Below are 18,808 nucleotides of genomic sequence, written 5' to 3'. Positions count from 1 at the left end.
CTCCATGTTTTTTTTTTAATTCTGTTCAGATAAAACACAATTCAAATTCCAGACTGCTCATAAAATCTGGGTTAAGAACAGGGGCAAGTTATATAGAAGAACCTTAAAATCTACTTAATCCAGCAGTTACATTTTCCACCTGATAAGAAAAATCTGGAAAAATCATTTATATTCCACTTTCCTATGTTATCTAAAGTTTTCTAGTCATCAATGGAACAGAGTTTAATGTTTTCAGAAAAAGAAAAGTGAAGAATTAAAATTGTAATTAGAAAAATTGCTTCAATTACAATTGCACTTCAAGATGCTTGAATGGATGGGCTAAATAAGTTCAGGCATCCATTAGTTGCCAAATTGAATTAAAATATATTGAGTGCTAATTTAAAAAATCTAAAGGCAGCCATCTGGAAGAGAACCAGAATCATATGGGTCTAAAAGGGTAGTGCATACAACACAAAACAAAGCAAAATAAATAAACAAAAAAAAAAAAAAAAAAAAGATTATGCCATTCTCAATGACCTTAAAGAACACAAACAGAAAATCTGAAAAACCACTGGTGATTTATTACAACCCATTATACTAATATTGCTGTTTACTCCAAGCTACATAATGGGGGTCTTTTTTGATTCGACACATCAGAATAGCGTTTTTCTAACCATCTTTGCTCTCTCCCACAGGAAGTTTTTTTTTTCTCCGCCATTCGCTGTGTGCAACTGAGATGACCTGTAGCAATTAATGACGATATTTTCACCTGTGATTCTTTTTTAGCAAATGTAATTTCCTTTTCATGTTGCCACATTCTCTTCCCACCCTGCAGAGATAGTGAACTCCAATCACATGAGTAACATTTAGATACAGATCAAGTAATGCAGCCTGTTGTATCAAGTTTTTGATATTTAGCTTTATATTTAGGTAAGTACATGTATTACCATTTAAGGAAGTGAGAAAGGTTTATATTTTTTCTCAATAATAAAAATATCTTTGGCTCTGGAATAAGGCAAGCAAAATTGTCTTAAATGCATATCTATATATACATGTGTGTGTGTGTGTGTGTGTGTACACACATAATAGCTTATATTGAGAGAATAAATAGAACATAATAGAATAGTTTATATATAATACTTTTAAATGTATGTTGCTATATACATATATACATATATTATATGTGTGTAATAGATAGATGTAAGGTTTTAAATATATGCATGTTATATGCATATATTTACATTGTATATATGTATGCATCTATTATATGTATGGGTAATATATGTATGCGTATATATAATGTGGTTATATTATATATTATGTGTGTATATCTTCAATGAAAATACTTTAGAAAGAAGTGAATGCTTTCCTCTAACATAATTTTAAAATTAAATATTAATTAATATGGCTTTGAACAGATTGTCGTAGTTTTTGAGACTATCCATTTAACATCGTTTTTAAAGCTAAACATTCATATTATAGTGGAAGTTGGTAAAAACTCCCTATGCAACCTAGGCTGAACTCAAAGTCATGGAAATCTTCCTAGCTTAGCTTTATGTGTACTGGGGTGGTCACAGGCTTGTATTCCTGTGTGTGGAGCCTACATTCTGAATCCTTAAAGTCATTCTCAGAAAGATGTAGAAGAATGAATAAATTGCATAGAAGTTTATGTCAAATGCTAATAACTCAAAACAACCAGGTATTTCACTTATGAATTCTGTGGATCAGAAATGCAAACAGGCACAAGACACAGGATATGACGGGGATGTCTTCTGTCTGCTGCTGTTAGCTGGAGTTTCTGTGGGAAGACTTGAAAGCTGAAGTCTGAAGCCTCTGCAAATCAATGATGGCCTTTGGCTGCAGAGCATAGCCAAGGGTAATGTCAACTGGAATATATTATACATTCATACAGGACTACTTTGCCTGGACTTGGCATCCTCAGATATGGATAATTTAGAACCAACATAATATTATCCAAGACAAGGGCAGGTGAAAGATGCCATGAACACACATTTTTTTAGAAGTCACCCAGGAAACAGAGTACATCATATGCACTAAGGTAACATTGCACATGATGTCTTCATTAGAAAGAATGCAGGGAAAGACAGAGGAAGAAAAAGGGGGGACACAAGTGGAGGATACAGGTGGGGAAGAGGAGAAAATCAGAGAAAGAAGAAAACATTAGAGAAGTTGTTTAACTTTGAACTGATAGAATATTTACTAAAGATGATAATTTTTAACTTTTTATTATTTTTCCTCATATGTATACATATAGAAACCAGAACCAGACTTTGAATCCCCAAGAGCTGGAGTTCCAGAATACTGTAAGTCACCTGAGTGCTAGGAACCAAGGTCAGGTTCTCTAGGCAGTCAGCCAACACTCTTAACCACTAAACCATCTCTCTAACTCCAAGGAGATCATTAAAGCTTGAAAGAGTTTAAATATTTTCTGTCACCCAACCAAAATAGAAACTGAAGAATAAGATGTAAATTACTCCAAAATATCATAAAGAAAGCCAGTTTGTCATTGTTGTTTGAGTCACACATACATCTTTGGCCCAAATAAATTAGAAAGTTTTCCCTATACTAAGAAGTAACTTCTTCATGGAAACAGAAACTAAACAGAGACATAGTGGAATTAACGGAAGTTATGAACAAAATGGATTTAACGGATATCTATTAAACATTTCATCCAAAAATAAAAGAATATACCTTTTTTTCAGCACCTCGTGGTACCTTCTACAAAATAGACCATATAATGGGTCACAAAGCAGGCCTCAACAGATACAAAATATTGAAATAATAACTTGCATCCTATCAGATCACCATGTCTTCAATAATAACAAAAATAAAAAAGGCCCACATACACATGGAAACTGAACAACGATCCACTCAGTGATGACTTGCTCAAGAAAGAAATAAAGAAATTAAAAATTTTTAGAATTTAATTAAAATGAAGGCTCATCATACCAAAACTTATGGAACACAATGAAAGCAGTGCTAAGGGGAAAACTCATAGCTCAAAGTGTCTACAAAAAAAACAAAAACAAAAACAAAAACAAAAACAGGAGAGAGCATGCACTAACAACTTGACAACACACCTGAAAACTCTAGAACAAAAAGAAGCAAATACACCCAAGAGGAGTAGATGTCAGGAAACAATCAAACTCGGGGCTGAAATCAACCAAATAAAAACAAAAAGAACTATATAAAACATCAAGAAAACCAGGAGCTGGTTATTTGAGAAAATCAACAAGATTGCTAAACCCTTAGCCAGACTAACCAGAGGGCACAGAGACAGTATCCAAATTAATAAAATCAGAAATGAAAAGGGAGACATAACAACAGAAAATGAAGAATTTTTTAAAAAATCATCAAATTCTATTACAAAAGCCTATACTCAACAAAACTAGAAAATCTGGATGAAATGGACAACTTTCTAGACAGATACAAGGTACCAAAGTTAAATCAGGAGCAGATAAACCATCTAAACAGTCCCATAACCCCTTACAAAATAGAGGTAGTCATTAAAATCTCCCCATCAAAAAAATCCCAGGATCAGATGGTTTTAGTGCAGAATTCTATCCGACCTTACAGGAAGACCTAGTACTAACTCTCTTCAAACTATTCCACAAAATAGAAATAAAAGAAACACTACCCAATTTGTCCTATGAAGCCACAATCACACTCATACCTAAATCTAACAAAGACCCAACAAACTATGAGAACTTCACAGTAATCTCCCTTATGAATAACAATGCAAAAATACTCAATAAAATTCTCACAAGCTAAATTCAAGAACACATCAAAACAATCATCAATCATGATCAAATAGGCTTTATCCCAGAAATGCAGGGATGGTTCAATATTCGAAAATCCATCAATGTAAACCACTATATAAACAAACTCAAAGAAAAAAAATACATGATCATCTCACTAGATGCTGAGAAAGTATTTGACAAAATTCAACACCCCTTCATGGTAAAAGACTTGGAAAGATCTGGAATTCAAGGCCCATACCTAAACATAGTAAAAGCAATATACAAGAAGGCAGTATTCAACATTAAACTAAATGGAGAGAAACTTGAAGCAATCCCACTAAAATCAGGGACTAGACAAGGCTGACCCCTCTCACCCTACCTATTCAATATAGTACTAGAAGTCCTAGCAAGAGCGATTAGACAACAAAAAGAAGAAAAGGGGATACAGATAGGAAAGGAAGAAGTCAAAATATCACTATTTGCAGATAATATGCTAGTATACTTAAGTGACCCCAAAACTTCCACCATAGACCTCCTAAACCTGATAAACAACTTCAGCAAAGTGGCTGGCTATAAATCAACTCAAACAAATCAGTAGCCTTCCTCTACTCGAAAGATAAACAGGCTGAGAAAGAAATTAGAAAAAACGTCATCCTTCACAATAGTCACAAATAATATAAAATACCTTGGTGTGAATCTAACCAAGCAAGTGAAAGATCTGTATGACAAGAACTTTAAGTCTCTGAAGAAAGAAATCTAAGAAGATCTCAGAAGATGGAAAGATCTCCCATGCTCATCGATTGGCAGGATTAATATAGTAAAAATGGCCATCTTGCCGAAAGCAATCTACAGATTCAAAGCACTCCCCATTAAAATCCCAACTCAATTTTTCACAGAATTAGAAAGAGAAAATTTCAAATTTCTTTGGAATAACAGAAAACGCAGGGTACTGAAAACTATTCTCAACAATAAAAGAACTTCTGGAGGAATCACCCTTACCTCAAGCTGTACTACAGAGAAATAGTGATTAAAAACTACATGGTATTGGTACAGAGAAAGGAAGGAAGATCACTGAAATAGAATTGAAGACCCAGAAATGAACCCACACACCTATGGTCACTTGATCTTTGACAAAGAAGCTAAAACTGTCCAGTGGGAAAAGGACAGCATTTTCAACAAATGGTGCTGGTTCAACTGGAGTACAACATGTAGAATAATGCAAATCGATTCATTCATATCTCTTTGTACAAAGCTAAAGTCCAAGTGGATAAAGGACCTTCACATAAAACCAGATACACTGAAACTAATAGAAGAGAAGGTGGGGAAGTACCTCGAATACCTAGGCACAGGGGGAAAGTTCCTGAACAGAACACCAATGGCTTATGCTCTAAGATCAAAAATTGACAAATGGGACCTCATAAAATTGCAGTTTCTGTATGGCAAAGGCCACTGTTAATAGAGCAAAATGGCAACCAACAGATTGGGAAAAAAATCTTTGCCAATTCTACATCTGATAGAGGGCTAATATCTAATATATACAAAGAATTCAAGAAATTAGACTCCTGAAAACCAAATAATACTATTTTAAAATGGGGTACAGAGCTAAACAAAAAATTCTCAACTGAGGAAACTCGAATGGCCAAGAAGCACCTAAGGAAATGTTTTATATCCTTAGTCATCAGGGAAATGCAAATCAAAACAACTGTGAGATTCTACCTCACATCAGTCAAAATGGCTAAGATCAAAAACTCAGGTGATAGTAGATGCTGGCGAGGATGTGGAGAAAGAAGTACACTTCTCCATTTTTGGTGGGATTGCAAGCTGGTGTAACCACTCTGGAAATCACTCTGGAGGTTCCTCAGAAAATTGGATATAGCATTACCTGAGGACCCAGCTATACCATTCCTGGGCATATATCCAGAAGATGCTCCAGCATATAACAAGGACATATGCTCCACTATGTTCATAGCAGGCTTACTTATAATAGCCAGAAGCTGGAAAGAACCCAGAAGTCCTTCAACAGAGGATTGGATACTAAAAATGTGGTACATTTACACAATGGAGTATTACTCAGCTATTAAAAATAATAAATTCGAGAAATTCTTAGGTAAATGGATGGATCTAGAAATTATCATCCTGAGTGAGTTAATCAATCACAAAAGAACACACATGGTATTCACTCACTGATAAGTGGATATTAGCCCAAAAGCTTGAAATAGCCAAGATTCAACTCACAGACCACATGAAGCTCATGAAGAAGAAAGACCAAGTGTGGATGCCTAGATCTTACTTAGAAGGAGTAACAAAATACTCAAGGGTGTAAATATGGACACATAGTGTGGAACAGAAACTGAAGGAGGGGCCGTCTGGAGAACATTCCACCTGGGTATCTATCCCATGTACAGTCACCAAAGATAGACACTGATGTGGATGGCAGAAAGTGCATGCTGACAAGAGCCTGATATAGCTGTCTCCTTAGAGGTCTGCCAGAGTCTAATACATTCAGAGGCTGATGCTCACAGCTAACCACTGATCTGATCAAGGATTTCCCAATGGAGAAGTTAGAGAGAAGACTGAAGGAGCAGAAAGGGTTTGTGGCTCCATGAGGAGAGCAACAATACTAACCAACCAGAGCTCCCGAGGGAATAAACCACCAGCCTGGGAGCACATAGGGAGGGACCCATGACTCCATCTGTACATGAAAAGGAGGATGGCCTTGTCAGGCATAGGTGGGAGAGGAGATTCTTGGTTCCATGAAGGATGAACACCTAGTGGGGGGGAATTTGAGGGTGGGGAGGTGGGAGTGGGGGGTTAGGTGGAGGCATATCCTCTTAGAAGCATGAGGAGAGGGGTTGAGATAGGAGGTTCCTGGGTGGTGGGGGGAAGAGGATAATATCTGAAATGTAAATATAATATCCAATAAAAATAAATTTAAAAAAATAAATAAATAAACAATGAATTCGAGAAATTCTTAGGTAAATGGATGGGACTAGAAAATATCATCCTGAGTGAGGTAACCCAGTCACAAAAGAAGACACATGTTATTCACTCACTGATAATTAGATATTAGCCCAGAAGCTCAAAATACCCAAGATTCAACTCACAGACCACATGAAGCTCATGAATAACGAAGACCAAGTATGGATGTTTCAGTCCTTTTTAGAAGGAGTAACAAAATACTCAAGGGAGCAAATATGGAGACAAAGTGTGGGACAGAAACTGAAGGAGGGGCTGTCTAGAAACTATTCCACCTATGTATCCATCCCATGTGCAGTCACCAAAGGTAGATGCTGTTATGGATGTCAGGAAGTGCATGCTGACAGGAACCTGATATAGCTGTCTCTTTAGAGGTCTGCCAGAGTCTGACATTTTCTGAGGTAGATTCTCAAAGCTAACCATTAAACTGATCAAGGGGTTTCCAATGGAGGAGTTAAAGAGAAGGAGCTGAAGGAGCTGCAAGGGTTTGTGGCCCCATGAGGAGAGCAACAATACCAACCAACCAGAGCTTCCAGGGTCTAAACCACGAGCCTGGGAACACATAGGAAGGGACCTATGGCTCCAGCTGTATATGTAGGGGAGGATGGCCTTGTTGGGCATAGGTGGGAGAGGAGATTCTTGGTCCCATGAAGGCTGGACGCCGAGTGTGGGTGAATTAGAGGATGGGGATGTGGGAGTGGGGTAGGGTAGGTGGGGGTACATCCTCATAGAAGCAGGAGGAGGGAGATGGAATAGGGAGTTCCTGTGGGGGGGGGAATGGAATAAGGGGATAACATGTGAAATGTAAATAAAATATAAAATAAACAGAAGTAACTTCTTCCTTAAGCCATGAACTACATCAGTTTATGAACTATGGCTCTTTTTTTGAGTTCCTGTTGAATATCTCCTGTGGGCAAAATGGTCTAAAGCAATTTCTAAACACATAGAAATAAGTAACATTGATCCTACACTCAAGAAGCTCAGATCCACTGAACAGGATAAAAGGATTACATAAACAGGGCATTTCAGTAGGTATGTTTTGGAAAAGCTAGAAGCCTTTCATGTTAGTAACTTTTCTCATGGCAGTGAGCATATACCTGAACAAGAAGCAACTTAACAGAAGAGGGGTTTGTTCTAGCTCATTGTGGAAGGAGATTCACCCCATCACAGTGGTCAAACATTGCAGCTAGAGCATGTGTGACTGGTCCTGATGAACAGAAAATGGGGCTGGATCACAAAAACCTCAAAACCTGCCCCTGTGATCCACTTTCTCCTCTGGAGCTCTGCCTTCTAAAGGTTCCACAACTTTTCCAAACATTATCACCAACTGGGAATCAAGTTTTACAACACAAGAGCCTATTCAGGACATATCATATTCAAACCACCATATCTACCTATTGTTTTAAGAATTTGAGAATCATTAAAGTTTCATAAAAACTAAGAAAGTATGTCAAATCTACATATGATTCGTTGTGATTGGCTTAGATCAGTTGCTTAATGCCAACTAAATCAAGAGTAGATTTCTTTGAGGCTTAATTAGCTCTCTAAAACAGACAAACTAGCCCAGCACTGTAAGTATAGTCCTCCTTCAAATCAGTCATTATCTTTGAAATGCACACAAAGAAGTAGAAGTGATTCCCAAGTTCATATGGGTGAGAGGCCTCCATTCTCACTGTAAGATATCCCCTTAATGCTGATTAATTTCTTGATGGTTCTTCTTCAACAGCTCATTATGGCCCTGGGGGTACTGGAAACATGCCAATTTGGAGCCTGGGACATACCATATTTCACTGAATCATGAAAGCATTGGTTTTACAATATGCCATTATTTTATTTATTACTGTGCAATAAAGATAACATCAAAGAAGATATTGCTCTGTCCTAAGACATTCATAATTGTGTGTCACACTCCAAACTTGGTTTAAAATATAGAAACATTTTTGTCTTATAAACAAAGAAACACACTATCATTTGAAAAGCCTAGCATGACTCAAGTTCTGCTGAAAAGTTCTGCAGAGGAGTTGTTAAACGAGTGGACATGAACCTCCAGAGGTTTGGGAGGAAAACTTATTATCACCATGGACTTTGAACCCACATTCAATCGGACTCCAGGGTCTTCAAAGCCCCCCCCCTCCACATTCCAAAACTGGCCTTCCGGGTTCAGATATGAACACAATAAATTCTTTCCTACCTTGCTATTATACATTCTGCTTCTTACAACCCTGGAGCTTTTACATAAAGCAAGACTTAATTTCTTTCAGGTTTATGGTCAAATACCGTTTCCTGCTTTTTAATAAACTTTATTGTTCCATACAAATTTATGGTTAACATTTGTGCTTGTCAAGAGTATATTATTTCCTTTCTCATTTAGCTTTCTAATTTTAGCACTGATAGAAATACTTCATTAGGGCAGAGAAATTGTTTCTTCTCATTGTTAATGTAATTCTTCACAAATAACAAGCATAATATAAATTTATCTGAATAAATAACAAATTTTTCTAAAAATACAAAGAGTGAAGGTGCTTAGTTTATCCTTAAATGTTACATTATAAACTAGGGAAAGAACTTAAAAGACAGGGCTGTATAATTTTATTTGAGTTATAATTTTATTTGAGTTTTAAAAAAATCACTCTTAAGTTTTTCAACATCATGGAAAATTAAAAACTGGAAAAAAATCAAAAAGCTTGTGATCATTGCTCTTAATTTTCAACTTGACAAAATCTAGAACCATCTGGAAGTTGGTCTGCTTGATATGTTTGTGTGACATTATTTTGATTACCTTAGTTGAAGAGCAAAAGCACCCTTGCCTTGACATCCTTTTCCAGGCCAAATAAGAATGAAGAAATACATTGAGCACTATGGTGTATGAATTCATAGCTCTCTTCTTCTGAGTGTGGGCTGAATGTAAGCAGGCGCTTCATACCCCTGCTGCCTTGACACAATTCCATAATGGTCCTTAACTGAGAGATAAAAATAAATCCCTCTTCCCTTAAGTAGCTTTTGTCAAGTGTTTTTGTCCTAATAGCATGACAAGAAACTAAGATAAAGTGTAACAAAAGGATATGTGTTGGAGAGCTAATTAAAGACTACCATTTCTCAGTGGACCATTCCCCTTGTCCACATTCCAGGGAATTCAAGCCATTGCTTTGGGGAATTAATCACATCACCACAGATAAAAACAAAAAACATTAAGACAACCAAGAGATAACTTTTTCAGTTTTAGAAGAGTGACAATAATCATTTAAGCTTTGGAGAAAGAACATGAGAAAAAAAAAATCCCCCTAAAATGTTCCAAAACTGTGCATCTTAAGTCCTGTCACCTTCTAATGCTCACAGTCACCAGGCATGGTAGAAGCCACAGAGTAATGAGAAGAGATTACTACCACCCACTTCCAGTTCTGCTTATGTTCCTTTGCTCATGCAAATGGTTTAATAAAATCAAATAGCTTTTAAGTTCAAGAACTCAAGGGGGGAAAAAGGAGCGATCCCATTATTTGGTGTCTTGGAATGAAAAAGAAAGAAAAACAAGATCAAAATCAAACAACAAAACAAAACACTGGAATCCATCTTCAGAATCCTTTTACCAATTTTTGCATTATCAATGGATGTTATTGAGAGTTCACCAGAAGCCATGTCTAAAAAAATTAAAAATAAATTAAAAATAAAACAACCAAAAACAGGCTTGATTCAATCTATTTTTCCTGTATAAAAACCTTTATGTAGTAGTCACAGCTGGAATCTGGTTTATCTGAACAGAGACTCTGATATGGGTTTTCACAAGATGGTCAATGAATTCCTGGGGAACACAGATTTTTTTTTCCAGAGGTCGGGGGTCAGGTCACTGCAGATCTTAGAAATGGCATCAAAGGTATCAAAGGTAATCTTGGCAAAGTTACCCAAGGTGGCAGTGCAGCCAATGGCTCATGTGTAGCTGTTATCAGTACCAGTCAGCAGCAGCAACAGTTTCTTGGGCACAGAAACAGAAGTGATGACAGTACCTAGGGAGGCAGGGATGAGACCCACCTGTACAGAGTCACAGTGGCCTGTCACCTTACATGGACTAGTGTGGGGCTTGCTATACTTTTTTCCCCAGTAGCCTCTGCACATAGGGATAATGGGAACCTTGGCCAAGATGATGACCCATTAGATGGCAGAGGCAACCTCCTTGGAGCAATTAACAAGAGGAATGTGACCATTGCAATCCCAATAGCAACCAAATCTTGAACCTGATCCACTTGTTAGCCCAAATCTGCTTCTGCACTAGCATGATCTTTAGAACCTCATCTCTAGTCTCTAGTGGAGTTCTCTAGACTTAGGTAGGACACTAAAATTTTGTAAATTTTTGAACTGTTTCTGACTATATCTGTAGTTTAATTAACTTAAGGGATCTCTTTTTCTCCCAACTTCAATTAAACTGCCCTCTCTTTTGTGCCTCCCCTCTAACGATAATGTGTCAGAAAGAATACAGGAATGTTTTTATGACCCATCCCAAATTATCGGCCACAGCCATCAGTACTCTCCTTTGCTTTGTAGAGAAGATCATGTCACCAGGTCCAGCCCAGCAGTAAGTAGCAAAGCCCAAACTCCACTTACATGTGGGCCTTACCATGAGCTACCTTCTCAAGGGAAGATACATCAAGAGAAGGAAGATCAAAGGAAGAAACAAGAAAATATTTGAAGCCTGTGACAACAAAGAATGTACATAACAACACAAAATAAGTTAGACAGAAGAAAGGAACTTAGAAGAAGGATTTCAGATTTTAAATATCTCAACCAATTACAAAGCCCCTAGTTCATACTGGACTCCAGAGTCTTAGCTCAAGAGTTTTCTGCTCTGATGTAGAAAAGGAATGTAAATCTTAGGCTAGAACAAAGTAGTAGGCTTCAGGCATGAAAATGACTTTGGGCTAGGACAGAGAAATAGGCTCAGATATTTTGGTCATCCTGATAAGCCCTTAGAAATAGTGATCAAGGGAGTGATCACAGGACTTTGTTTATTGCCTTATTCTTTGACTATTTGTGTTTAATGTCTTGCTTGTTCCTTGACTATTTGCATCTATTGTATTGCTAGTTCCTCAACCTAGAAGTGGCCTTAATACTTGCATGTAATTAAATAGTATAAAAGCAGATTGTAAAAAAATAACAAGAAAGAAAGAAAGAAAGAAAGAAAGAAAGAAAGAAAGAAAGAAAGGGGTCTCACTGCCCACACTATCCAAACTTATTAATATTAGGAGAATGAGATATTGTTGTTAAAAGAGAATAATTAGCTGAGAGACCAAATAATAAAATAGAATAATTAGCTTACAGACCAAAAAAAATCCTTTTTTTTTTTTTTTTTTTTTTTTTTTTTTTTTTTTTTTTTTTTTGTAGATGGAAAAGAGATTGGTACCTAAGAAATGCTTCCACTCTTCATGTTATTATATATCTCCATGTTTCAACTTTGGAGATTGAACAAGCATTACGTTATATTTGAAGGAAACCAGAGTAGTTTAACTCCTTTAATCTCTGTAAGACAAAAAAAAATCAACAAAAAATATGTTCAGAATGTGAAAGTCATCTAAAAAAAATTAGATCTGACAAAAGTTTAAAAATAGAAGTAGAAGCATTTGATTCAAGGAAAAAGAAGTTCTATTTTAATTACCATTGCATTCTTGCCTTTCATTTTCAGAAAATAGGCAAGGTGCAGCGTGAAGGGCCTGAGAGGAAAGCAGCCACATTCGTATGACAGAAGAGGATTCACAAAGAATAAAGGAGCCCATTGACAGGTGTAGCAGTAGACATGCTATTAGAAGGAAAAAAGTGAATTCGGAATCATCAGCATTTGTTTTATCTTCTGCACATCCTTCCTCATCGAGGCACAGTGAATTTGTAATCAGCTACTAAAGAAGAGTGGCCAAGCAAAGTAGAGAGAGGGAATAGGGCCCGCTATCTCCGCTAGGAGCACAGGCAATTAAATGCAGCCTGGAAGGAATCTAATCTAATATCAAAGATGCTGTCAGGGGATCAGTTCCCCAGAGTTTAAGGTTAATGATGTAAAGCACGGAAGTCTGGCCAAAAGCAGGGGGAAAGAAATCTTACCAAGATCAGGTATGACTGGAAGAGACTAAAATAAAATAAGCACTTCCCAGAATAATGGAGAGCCTTGGGCAAAACTTTCTGCAGACAGGTGACAATACCAGGTTCTTGAAGCAGTCATCCATGGATTGGGTTCTCTAACATTTAGCAAGTTTTGCCATCAATCCTATAATTAGCTTTGAGGATTATCAGTATTTTAATATAGCAGACTCCAAAGTGAGACCCATTCTGTAACCAGAGTGCCACTGGGTGCACCACATTACACCTGAGGTATTTGTCACAAGAGCTCTCTGTGACATAGGTCGCTAATAAAATTGCACCCAGGAATCCAGCTGCATGTTCACTCTATTCCACATTTGGGAGAAAACTCAGAGACCAGAACAAATGGAGGCTAGGCCAACTACAAAATGAGGGGCCTACACAGGCAATCGTCAGCAGAGCTATCATCCTGACGAACTCTGTGATGTGAATCTTGAGCTACATCACAAGAGAAGTGAGAGAAAATTATAACTGCCGTATACTTACCTGAACAGGCAGACAGACTGTAGCACATATCTAGTACTTCAGCTTTAAATATTACAAAGACCATGCTGGAAAAATGGTTAGCCTTGCAGAGGCGCTTGCCACCAGGCCTGATGGCCTGAGTTTGATCTCCAAGACCCGTAAGGAGGGGAGAACTGATTACTGCAAATTGTCTTCTGATCCCTACACATGCACCATCACACACATGCACACAAACACACACACACACACACACACACACGACACATACACACACAGAGACACACGCACACACAAACACAGACACCAAATAAATAAATAAATAAATAAATAAATAAATAAATAAGAATTTTTATTTCATTGCCACAGCTCACAAGCAACTGACTTTTTCTCAGTTTTCAAAACTTAATTTTCAGCAATCATACAAACAAGATAGTCTGAAACTTCCTTCCACTTGAAGAACAGCCTCTTTTCTTTCTCCTTCTTGTTCTTACAATCATTGAGGTGTTTGCTGTGCACACTGACAAAATTAAAAAGACCACAATGCCCTTCTGGATACTGAGTGATGCTATGCTTCTCATTTAAGTCTCTTGTTAAACTCTTTAATTATAGAACTTACCTTTTAGAATCAGTAGATCCTAAATTGGATAACCAAAAAAAAAAATGAGAAATGGGCAGGTTTTGGGTAACATTTGCTTGAATTATGCTCTCTGATGGAAATCAAAGAATAAACAACTCAATAATAGGGTTCCAACAATCACTTTGGGAAAAGACTAAGAGATAATACATTTCTCAAAGTTTTCTGTCATAGAAACCTGTCCATTATGTAGAAATTAATGGGTCTTAAAATACTTGTGAGATACAATTGAACTGTTTTCCACTTTTAAAAAAAATGTTAACTCTTCTAGAACATCATTCAGAAAGCCCAGTGAGCCAGTTCACTCAATGGTACATTTGTGGCCACTAAAAATTAATGGACCTTTCAGAGCTTGATATTTATTGCCTAATAGTAAGGTCTGGGACTAGCTATTATTGAAGGTATTTTTAAAAGTAAGAGTACAAAAATATAATCCTCATATGGGTAAGTTTAAAGTTAGTATAGAATATTCTAAAAATCAACTAAACATAATAAAATAGTTCCCTGTTATGGATTGAATTGTATTCCCCTAAAACCTACGTGGAAATCTTAATCCCCCATAATCCAGAATGTAATGATAGTTGTTTGAATACATTTGGCCCCAGAGATTCCTGTATTTGAATGCTTGGCCATAGGTAGTTGCACTATTAAAGGGTGTGGCCTTATTGGAGGGGCTGTGGCCTTATTGGAGGAAGTATGTTACTATGGAGTATAGATTTTAAGATCTCTGTGTCCAAGCTCCTCTTGGTGTGGAATTCCAGTGTCTTCCTGGCCACCTTCAGATCAAGATGTAGAACTCATGGCTCCTCCAGCACCAAGTTTGCCTGTACAGTGCCATGATTCCCATCAGGGTGATGATGGACTGATCCTCTGAAACTGTAAGCCAGGCCAAACTAAATGTTTGCCATTATACAGTTGCCTTGGTCACAGCAATAAAGCCCTAACTAAGATAGTAACTCTGACTAGAAATAGTCTAGTGACAGTATTAGTTAAGTTTAGATGAGGTCCTACACAATGAGGTGAACCATAAATCTAATGGAGTTGGTGACCTTCCAAAGAGGTCAGACATCAAGAAAGATAACCATGGTCTCAGCCAAGTCAGAGGTTAGAAGTTGGCCTGTGATCAACAAAATGAATGCCTGGAACTCTGAAATACTATGGAGAGGTCAGAAGGAATTTATCTTGGATACTTCTGAGTGAATATGACCCTGTCAACATCTTGATTTTAGAATTCTGTCCTCCAGAACTACAATAGAGTGCATCTGTTACTTAAAGGTATCCTCCAAAAAAGAGTACATTTTGGTTTTTCTACAGCCTATTAGCTAACTTAGGAATAAAGATAGCTTTAGTGGGGTGCATATATTTTGCAGCAGACTCATCTTGCAATCATTCACGGACTTAATCTTCTCAAGGAGCCTGAAAGATCACTATCACTGTTACCTTCAAGATACAGAAGGAACCAGAGCCTGTAAGATTAAGAATCTGCTGCAACAAATCCTCACATGGAAAAATTTATGAGCAAAAGAGGGGAAATGACATAGCAAGAATAGTAAGCAATTTTTATTTCTGGACACCTACCCAGAAGCCTAGTGATTCCTGTATTTCTCAAAATGGTCAAATGAAACTCAGAAAAGCATATGCTGGAACCTGGCTTTGGGAACACAGTGACTTTAATCACAGCATCCAGAATAACCTTATAAATAGCAATGAAGAAACTTAATGCCCCATAAGCAATTGTTATCAATGCCATCAAGTGGACATTACAAAGCTATATTTATGTAACACTCCAAATTACAGACCCACTGGATCATAATCCAACCAGTCTGGTAGATGTTGATAATGCAGAGCCTCATTAATCTAAAATGAGCTGTCAGAATCAGGCCCTTTTCTTTGACAATACGTTTTATAAATTCAACAAAACTGAAGGTAAAAGGTTTGCTGATTTTCTTTGGTGTCTGGCAGAATCCCTCTACAGACCTAATATCATAAAGTCGTTTAAATTTTCTTACCAAACCAAGCCCCCAAAGCCTATGTAAAGTTATGAATCAAGGGGCAGAGGACTGCTTAAAGCTTATCATTGCTAACAACCTTACAAAGGGCAGTGAGCAAGCCATGAACAACCTTAGCTAGAGAGATTACATAAGACAACTGAAATTCTGCTTCAGCAAATTTGTACACACATGTATATGTACACATGGAAGAGAAATGACATCTTTCTTCATGATGACAAGTTACATTTATACAAACAAGTCAAATCCTATCATTGTCTACTAGATGTGCCCTCAGCAGAAAATGATCTCAAATTATCTTCCTTCTCCATAGCTGGCCTATCTAGGCAGAAGAACAGATAATTATACAAAGACATCTTATAAAGCTTACCTTGCCTTGGAAAGCATTTTTAAAAGACATTATAAAAATGAATAAAGTCATTAGCACATACAAAGTAATATACTAACTAAAGTTCCTAATATAGAATTAAATTAACCTAATATAGAAACACTTGTGTAAACAATTAAGCAAATAAATAAAAACTTTATTTCACACTAAATAATTATCCTTCAGAAAGTCATTACTTCCTTCTAACCTAAAAAAACAAAACAAAATAGTATGAATCTATTTAAAATAATTGGTCAATAAACATATAAGAAAAATGTTCAAATGGTTATTATCCAATGATTATATCAGTCAAGAAAATTAAGTAGGTCTCTCTATTATTTGAGATTCTCAAGCAACAAAGCCCTAGCCTACAATGGTTATGGTCTGATACACTGAAGCAATAGCTGTCTGTGTTATAATGCTTTCTAATTGATCAGAAGACATTTTCTGAATACATGTTCTTTTAAAATTAAATCTCAGTCAAGCGGCCATTATTGCCAAGTATTTAAGAAAATTTCAAAATTTTATCTACAGCAGAAGAAGAGGGTTTAGGATTTTACCTACTTAATATTAGAAAGCTGTGTTTTTCTCTACTAAAGTGGGTCTGGGGGTCATCAAAAAATGGATGCAAAAAAAAGAAAGAGAAATGGATGTATATTCTTGTTCTTTACTTCCTCTTACTCCAAACACTCCTCCTGTAATTACTACTAAGTGCCTGCTCTGCTGAAGATCATGATCATACCAGAAACCTGACAATCTGGTCATGTACCTAGCTAGACAACTTTCCACCACCAGCCTTATCATCATTTTGATCAGAATAACAAGAATACCACAACTGGCTGTGAATTCTTAGCAAGCCTGTTGAATAAAAAACTTGGCCTTTGCTCCACAGATAAATGCTAGTTCCCTTTGCTTTCTGATCTGAGTGAAGAATTATAAGCAGGATGAATAGTATATAACCTCTCCCATATATATCATAAGAACAGGTCTCACAAAACAGTTGATTAACTAGAAAATTCAAACAGAAACTGAGGTTAGGAAACTCAGTGATGTCTATGAGGTCACCTGTTAGACATGGCATAATTGAAAAACTAACTTAGCTTCTTTTTTTCCCACCTCCAATATATTTTCCTTATGTTAGATTATATTGCATGCAAACCATAATAAATGTATTGTAAATATTTCCCAATTGATTCGAAGAGTGTTTTCTTATAAAAGTCTTATCCTGTGTCAGATACTGAGAGTTCTGGTGTTTTTACATGCTTCTTCCTGTAAAGTAACCTCAGTATGTAGTCCTCTAAGAGTCTTGTAGCTGTCCAAGATACCTGTACCCCTGCACTGAAGGCAGTACAATGCTAGGGCTGGTCTGGACTGGCCCAGGAGTAAGGCATGTTATCTGTAGGCTTCTAGGGCTCACCCAGGTGAGGTATAGCCATCCTAAATTTGGGGGTACCTTAATTGACACCCAATAGTACTGCAAGCCTGTAGCCAAACTCACTGAAGAGGAGAAACATGACCAGAAGCTCAAGAAAACCCAGCTCATTAAAGCTGTGTCAGTGACCGAAACAAACTGTGTTTGCAGAACCTGCCATCAGCAAACTGCCCAACGTCATAATGAAAGGAAGAAACAAAGTACCAGCCAGATACCTCACAGACCAGACCCTGGAAGCAGTGAGGGGGAAACAGATTGAGAAGAATGTAGATGCTGCTGCAGAAGAACGAACAAGCACTGAATGCAATCCGTACAGGACCTTCAACCAGGCACTGAAAATATGTGACCTTGCTAGTGCCCATCCTCAAGGGAGCCATTTCTACCAAGTCTCTGTGCCTCTAATTGACAGACATTGTTGCTTTCTGGCCATGAAGTGAATAAGCAGAGAGTATGATTGACTATAAGCAACGACAGATGCTGACACCAAAGAAGCTGTCACAGTTGCTGCTGGAATTCTGTTTGTGGGAGTGGAGGTCCCAAGATCAAGAAGAAACAAGACATGAGTAAGATGGCAGAGGCCACATGGCAGCCCCATTACCTCTGGTGGAAAAAGTCCAGGACACACTGCCACAAGGAATCACTGGAGCTAGAAAATATTTGTTGAAAAGTTCCTGGAAGTTAAGGATGGAGAGGGACTTTTGTAATGCAATCTTAGGTCCTATGCAGCTCTTCCTAGAATCTCTCTGCATACTAGCTAGAAGTTGGGCGGAATAAAACTTGAGTTATCCTGCCCCTCACACAGTAAGGATGAGCACGTCATCTCAGAAGCAGTAGCATATGTGTTGCCTGTTAATCCTTCCTTCTATATTACAGCTGATTGCCCTGTTCCACACCCTCATAAGGAGAGAAAATGCCTCCTTAAAGATTTCTTTCGAGAAACTCAGACACAATCTGTTTTGCTGAACTTAAGATACACATTTAGATTCTGTAAAAGGAAGACATTTCAGGGAAGACTCACTCAAAAGTCCTCATCCCAACCTAGTGAGCCTCTATCACTCATTACAACTGACT

At 37.3% G+C, this 18,808-nt stretch overlaps 1 pseudogene; it reads left to right on the top strand.

Annotated features, from left to right (window-relative positions):
- Nucleotides 1-15,012: 15,012 nt before the first annotated feature.
- LOC117710343 (small ribosomal subunit protein uS7m pseudogene) lies at nt 15,013-18,174 on the top strand (annotated as a pseudogene).
- The last annotated feature ends 634 nt before the right edge of the window (nt 18,175-18,808 follow it).

Source organism: Arvicanthis niloticus, chromosome 6 (genome assembly GCF_011762505.2).
Source record: "Arvicanthis niloticus isolate mArvNil1 chromosome 6, mArvNil1.pat.X, whole genome shotgun sequence".
NCBI lineage: Eukaryota > Metazoa > Chordata > Mammalia > Rodentia > Muridae > Arvicanthis > Arvicanthis niloticus.
The sequence above is the reverse complement of the archived record's forward strand: the minus strand, read 5'-3'. Positions and strand labels throughout refer to the sequence as shown.